Source organism: Nicotiana sylvestris, chromosome 7 (genome assembly GCF_000393655.2).
Source record: "Nicotiana sylvestris chromosome 7, ASM39365v2, whole genome shotgun sequence".
Taxonomy (NCBI): Eukaryota; Viridiplantae; Streptophyta; class Magnoliopsida; order Solanales; family Solanaceae; genus Nicotiana; species Nicotiana sylvestris.
The window spans coordinates 156,598,285-156,604,688 of record NC_091063.1 but is presented as its reverse complement, the minus strand read 5'-3'; positions in this window follow the sequence as shown (position 1 = coordinate 156,604,688).

Genomic DNA, 6,404 nt, shown 5'->3' with positions numbered 1-6,404 from the left:
ATCTGATTTAAATACATGTTACGACTCGCGTGCCTTTATTAAGTTTAAACCGCTTTTATTATTGTCATTTATTTTTTATAGAATTGCAACGTCGTGAAAATGCATCTCGAACCACGTCACAATCAATGCACCCGTAGTTGTTCGACACATTTCGACTCCGTCGAGATTTGGATTTGGGTCACATCAATGTGCACCCGAATTTAAGAATGTAATTTCAATTGAGTTGCGTCTAAAGAGTCTAACGCGTTATTATCTTTGGGGGAAGGCAGTGAAATTCACTAAACAGTTCATCCCGAATTCTAAATATTTATGATGGTTAATTATCGAGGGCCTCGCAATTTGCATTTTTTATTTGGCGAGGCTCGTCTCGTTATTTTTAAAAGGATAATCTTAGCATGACTACATTTTTTCTTTTATTTTCTAAAAATAAATGAGAAAAGATCCTAAATCGTTACAAGCTTAAAAGATGTGTACCATATTAAATGCTAGATCGAGGAGCGCATTCATTGAAAGGAACATTACTAGAAATTATGAACCAAATCGAAGACTATGAAACAATATATCAAACATGATTAATCATCCTATAGCTAAATTAACTCCCCATGATTATGTGAACAAACGAATACTCGTCCGCGACTATTAGTGCTGGGATTATCCTTAATTATTAATGCTCATTTGGGAATTTATTTGATCTAAACGCCAAAACCTCTTACTCTAAACCATGCCTATTAAATTGATTTTCCTCAAAATTGTCGCATTATTTCGAAGTAATGAATCTATATCGAATCCCATATCGAACCTATATCGAAACAAGGAATCTAACAAGAGAGTTGGCGTACATGGCCACCCTGTTAACGTAACACCACATGAGAATTAGCTTGGGGTACATTTATCTTGAAATCAAATGGGACCAAATATAACAGATTTGACAGTTCAGAGGTCTAGACAAAAATACATACAGATGCTTGCCATGATTCCATGTTATACTGTTATAACTAAATCAAAACCTAATGGTTATACACATTGAAAATACGTCTGATCTAACAAACAATACTATCTAATAGTTCATGTCAATCAGGATGTGTGTTAATTCATACAGAGCAATTGCAGTTGGAACTAACTTAAACAAATACAGGCCAACTACCATTCAACCTATTTTGAACACAAGTATTGTGAAGTAAACAAACATTCATTTCTTTATTTCTGCTTCAAACTTCAAACTTTCAACAAACATGGTTTCGAAAGTGTGTACCTGGAAGTGCTTACAGAAGAAGAAGAGAAGTCAGTAGAGTAACAATGGCAATAGAAACAGCAGCAGTAACAACTGGTAACAGCAGAACAGGCTTGAATGCAAGAATGCAACTATAGCCGATAGAAAAGGTAGCCAAATGACAGCAGCACACAATGGAGTAGAATCAGAACTCCAGGCAGACCAAAACCAATAATAAACCAATAAAAACACTCAACCAATAAACTCAATTGGAACTTCAAAGAATCAGAATTGATTGAAAAGGCTGAAAACAAATGAAGCCCAAACAACAATAGGAAGAAACAGTTTCTGATTTTTCTGTGTGTTTTTCTCTCTTGTGTATGTGTCTGTATATGTGCTCTCTCCAAAAAAATCCTCCTATATCCTCCAAATCAGTCTCTCTTTTATAGCCTAACATCAGCTATTCACAGCCTGTTAAAACACATCAGAACCCCCTATCTTTCTTGCTGATTTTCCACTCAAAATTTTAAAATATGAAACCCCTCCCATGAGATTCCTGACAGCCCTTTTAATTAGCTTATTAAACTAAAAGCAGACATGGGCAACAAGAATATAATCTGACAGCATATGCTGTCAAACTATTTTAATCTTAACAAGGGCCTTTATGCACATGTTGTGCACAAGTGCACATGCCACCAATTCAGACTGCAGTTACAGACCAAACCCTTAAATTTCTGATTCAAATCAACAACTATAAGTAGCTAACTCGATTCTCAATTTGATTCAGACAATGCTTATTAGAAACAGATCAAATTGTTAACATTCAAACAGCTGAAACTATTCGACGACACGTATCGAATCGACTATACTAATTGTAACACATACAGTTGAAGGTAATGATCAGAAATCTAACAGTATCAACAAGGGGTTCAGATTGCACTGTTAATACAAAAATGAACCTGGGAACTAATTAATCGACTCATTTCAAATTCGGTTGATTGTGCAGTTTACACAATACACACATTATTAGTGAATGAAGAAAGACTTGGCCATATACAGAGGTCCGGGCAAAGTGGACAACAATATTTGATAAACATTCAAAAAATGAATTAAACAAAACATTTGGACACCTAAATAGACATTCAAATACAACAGACAAAACGAATTGATAAAGAAAACAAAAATTACCTTAAAACTTTGAAAGATCGGAAAACCTTAGCTCGGATTTGAATAGATCTTTCTTGGGGTTGAACGGACTTTAATCGAAGTGTTCTCAACTGAGAACACTTCGATTAAGGTCCATTAGACCCTAATCACTCGGCTTAAACGAACACAGACCGGGCATGAGGATTTTTAGGGTTCTTAGAGGGAAGATTTGGGTTTTGGATTTCCTTGGTTAGATTCGGACCAAACCAAGCATGGTTTGGTCACGAGGGAGGTCCGGGGACTGTCTGGTATGAATCTAGGGCAGATCGGTGTAGATCGAGTTCTGCTCGAATCTCCAAATGAAGATTCGAGAACCTAGGGTTTGATTCGAGGGAAAAGGATAACAGATCTATGCTCAGGGTAATGAGGCGGTCCAATGGTGTCAAGGTGGGGGTCACCGGCGTCCATGCCGCCGGGATTAATGGTGAAGGGAAAGGGGGCGGCTAGGGTTTCGTGGGGAAAGGGGATGAGGACGAAGGCAGGGGGTCTTGGATAGGGGGGCAGGGTATGATATGGGGCCTTTTATACGGGATGGATGGTTGTGTCTTGGCCGTTAGATCACTCGAGATCAACGGCCTGGATTCAAAGATTCATCCAAACGGTGTCGTTTGGCTTAGTAAGGGGTTGGGTTGGTTCGGGTAAAGGGTCGGGTAATGGGGTTACGAGTGAGAGATCTGGACCGTTGGATCAATCTGTTTTGATGGTCGAGATGGATTGGCATTGAAACGACGTAGTTTTGGTGTCAAACTACGTCGTTTTGGTGGCCTGCAGATGGGCTGTTTGGACTGGCTACTTTTGGGCCTCAGATTTAAAAATAAAAATGGGCCCAATCCGATTTTAGACCAATTTGTACCCCCTTTTTTCTTTTATTTTCTAATTCTTAAACACAAACCTAATTAAATAAAATTAAACATCATTAATTAACAACTTAATGTAATTATTATACATATTAAAATATTTAAAGTGGGTAAAATCACACCAAAGCAACAAATAGGACAAAAGATGCATATTTTGTGATTTTTCTTTTTAATAATCAGATTATGGTCCAACTATATACAACACATTTTTGTATTTTGTTTGATAAAAATAAAAACGAACAAAATCACAAATAACTAACAAAAATGCCACGTAAAATCCAAAACTTGTACAGCAAAACCATTTGCCATTATTTCTTTTGGAGTGATTGTCGCGCAAACAAAAATCACGTGCTCACAGCTGCCCCTCTTTGTTCGGAAACACGAAGAGTTTTTGTGCAAAGATAAAGTGAGCGGATATGAGCAATTTTTGCCTATTGAACTACTCCGTGTGAAGAATGTTTTTGAAAGATTTGACCGAATCTTTGCTTCGAAGATTTCCTACATATCCTGGGCTAAACAGGAATCAGGTCAATGTAGTTCGGGAAATTTTGGCAGCTGGTACTACCATGGGATTGCAAATGCTTGCTGTTACTGCTGTTGTTGTTGTCACTGTTGCTTTACTGACCACCTTATTACAACCAAGGAAAAATTGAAACTGAACTAAATACTTATATGCATGTCAACCGCTAGTTACAAGATTCCTATCTGTGATTTTTTTGCAACTTGATCTTGGGTCTTAGCTGATTTTGCTTGGAGACTTCGATCCGAATCTTGATGCTTGCAAGTTGTAGCTGCTTGTTTATCTCTGGGATACTGAGTGAGACGTGATTGGCCGATCTTGGGCCCTTGATCAAGTCTTGGAGCGATCCGCCTTTCATTTTCTCCGGTATCTCGAGACTCATCTCGTGGGTCGTCTCGATCCATGCGCCTCGAGGTTAGACCTGCGAGGAAAAACAAAAGAACGAAATTTTCTGCCCCAGTTTCACTAGGAAAATTTAGTGAGTTATTTGCTAGTAAGTTCATAGAATTGATGAAGGAATTGGATCAACGATATTGCCACAAGGTAAGAATACTCAGTTTAGGGTTGGAACCCTAAGGCTGGCGGAATGGAAATAGTTCAGTTCAGGGTTGGAGCCCTAATGCTGACTAGCTGGGGAGAAGCTCAGTTTAGAGTTGAAACTCTAATGTTGACCAACTGGGGAAAAGTTCAGTTTAGGGTTGGGGCCCTAATGCTGACTGAATGGACAGAAGCTCAGTTTTAGGGTTGACGCCCTAATGCTGACTAAGGAAAAGTTCAGTTTAGGGTTTAAAACCCTAATGCTGACTAAATGGAAGAATTCAGTTTAGGGTTTAAAACCCTAATGCTGACTAAAGGGAAGAGTTCAGTTTAGGGTTTAAAACCCTAATGCTGACTAAATGGAAAAAGTTCAGTTTAGGGTTTAAAACTCTAATGCTGACTAAAGGGAAAAGTTCAGTTTAGGGTTTAAAACCCTAATGCTGACTAAATGGAAAAAGTTCAGTTTAGGGTTTAAAACCCTAATGCTGACTAAATGGAAAAAGTTCAGTTTAGGGTTTAAAACCCTAATGCTGACTAAAGGGAAAAATTCAGTTTAGGGTTTTAAAACCCTAATCCTAATTAAAGGGAAAAGTTCAATTTAGGGTTTTAAAACCCTAATCATGATTAAAGGGAAAAGTTCAGTTTAGGGTTTAAAACCCTAATCCTGATTAAAGGGAAAAGTTCAGTTTAGGGTTTAAAACCCTAATGCTGACTAAATGGAAGAGTTCAGTTTAGGGTTTAAAACCCTAATCCTGATTAAAGGGAAAAGTTCAGTTTAGGGTTTAAAACCCTAATCCTGATTAAAGGGAAAAGTTCAGTTTAAGGTTTAAAACCCTAATGCTGACTAAAGGAAAGAGTTCAGTTTAGGGTTTAAAACCCTAATGCTGACTAAAGGGAAAAGTTCAGTTTAGGGTTTAAAACCCTAATGCTGACTAAATGGAAAAAGTTCAGTTTAGGGTTTAAAACTCTAATGCTGACTAAATGGAAAAAGTTCAGTTTAGGGTTTAAAACCCTAATGCTGACTAAATGGAAAAAGTTCAGTTTAGGGTTTTAAAACCCTAATCCTGATTAAAGGGAAAAGTTCAGTTTAGGGTTTTAAAACACTAATCCTGATTAAAGGGAAAAGTTCAGTTTAGGGTTTAAAACCCTAATACTGATTAAAGGGTAGAGTTCAGTTTAGGGTTTAAAACCCTAATGCTGACTAAATGGAAGAGTTTAGTTTAGGGTTTAAAACTCTAATCCTGATTAAAGGGAAAAGTTCAGTTTAGGGTTTAAAACCCTAATCCTGATTAAAGGGAAAAGTTCAGTTTAGGGTTTAAAACCATAATGCTGACTGAATGGAAAGAGTTCAGTTTAGGGTTTAAAACCCTAATGTTGACTGAAGGAAAAAGTTCAGTTTAGGGTTTAAAACCCTAATGCTGACTGAAGGGAAAAAGTTCAGTTTAGGGTTTAAAACCCTAATGCTGACTGAATGGAAAAAGTTCAGTTTAGGGTTTAAAACCCTAATGCTGACTAAATAGAAAAAGTTCAGTTTAGGGTTTAAAACCCTAATGCTGACTAAATGGAAAAAGTTCAGTTTAGGGTTTAAAACCCTAATGCTGACTGAATGGAAAAGAGTTCAGTTTAGGGTTTAAAACCCTAATGCTGACTGAATGGAAAAGAGTTCAGTTTAGGGTTTAAAACCCTAATGCTGACTGAAGGAAAAAAGTTCAGTTTAGGGTTTAAAACCCTAATGCTGACTAAATGGAAAAAGTTCAGTTTAGGGTTTAAAACCCTAATGCTGACTAAATGGAAAAAGTTCAGTTTAGGGTTTAAAACCCTAATGCTGACTGAATGGAAAAGAGTTCAGTTTAGGGTTTAAAACCCTAATGCTGACTGAATGGAAAAGAGTTCAGTTTAAGGGTTTAAAACCCTAATGCTGACTGAATGGAAAAGAGTTCAGTTTAGGGTTTAAAACCCTAATGCTGACTGAATGGAAAAAGTTCAGTTTAGGGTTTAAAACCCTAATGCTGACTAAAAGGAAAAAGTTCAGTTTAGGGTTTAAAACCCTAATGCTGACTAAAGGAAAGAGTTC